This window comes from Salvelinus sp. IW2-2015, unplaced genomic scaffold (assembly GCF_002910315.2).
Source record: "Salvelinus sp. IW2-2015 unplaced genomic scaffold, ASM291031v2 Un_scaffold1579, whole genome shotgun sequence".
Taxonomy (NCBI): Eukaryota; Metazoa; Chordata; class Actinopteri; order Salmoniformes; family Salmonidae; genus Salvelinus; species Salvelinus sp. IW2-2015.
This window is the reverse complement of record NW_019943006.1, coordinates 9051-9809: the sequence shown is the minus strand read 5'-3', so window position 1 is coordinate 9809 and position 759 is coordinate 9051.

Sequence of the window (759 nt, the reverse complement as noted above, 5' to 3'; positions counted from 1 at the left end):
AATTGAAACATCAGCTTCAAAGGGAGAAACGGTTTGCCTCCATTTTACAGTAGATAGGTGCCTCATCTGAGACACTAACAACAACCCAGCAGAAAAGAGAAGAGCATTATGGGCTTTGAGTGACCCTGTTGAAATAAGCAGTCAGATATTCACAGCACAGCTCCCGGTAGGTACCGCATAGGAAGGATGTTTTCCCTGAAGCTGCATGACTTGCTTCATCACTTGGTTTAAGACATATAGTTCATTGAAAGAGACTGATTCTGACCGTTATTACCAGGATTCTACTCTGCACTTCAAAAATTCCATGAACATTCTAACGAGCATCCCATAGTGATGTCATCAATAAACCACAATTAGAATTTTCAACAGATGACATCATGTCTAAGCCTCAAATTGGTGGATAATGAAGACCTTGAGACAGCATGTGATGACATCCACAGTTTAAAGGTTTCCCCTGATACGAGCCCTTGGCCTTGCCCACTGGTTTATCACTAAGCATTAGTCTTCAGGAGATCACATCCCAGACACCATGTTTATTCATGCTGCTGTCACTGTCCTCACCGCCACCCAGTCAAATCACTCTGTCATGTTTGACACAAATCATATACTGTTGGAACCATCTCTAGAGGTAATAATGGCAGGGAGTGTGTATGTGTGTGTTCCAGCAAACACATGATTTCCCCTGTGTTCTACATAAAATCCATTTCATACTCTCCCAGATATGCTTTTACAAATGAGAACCACATTGTCTATGGGGAG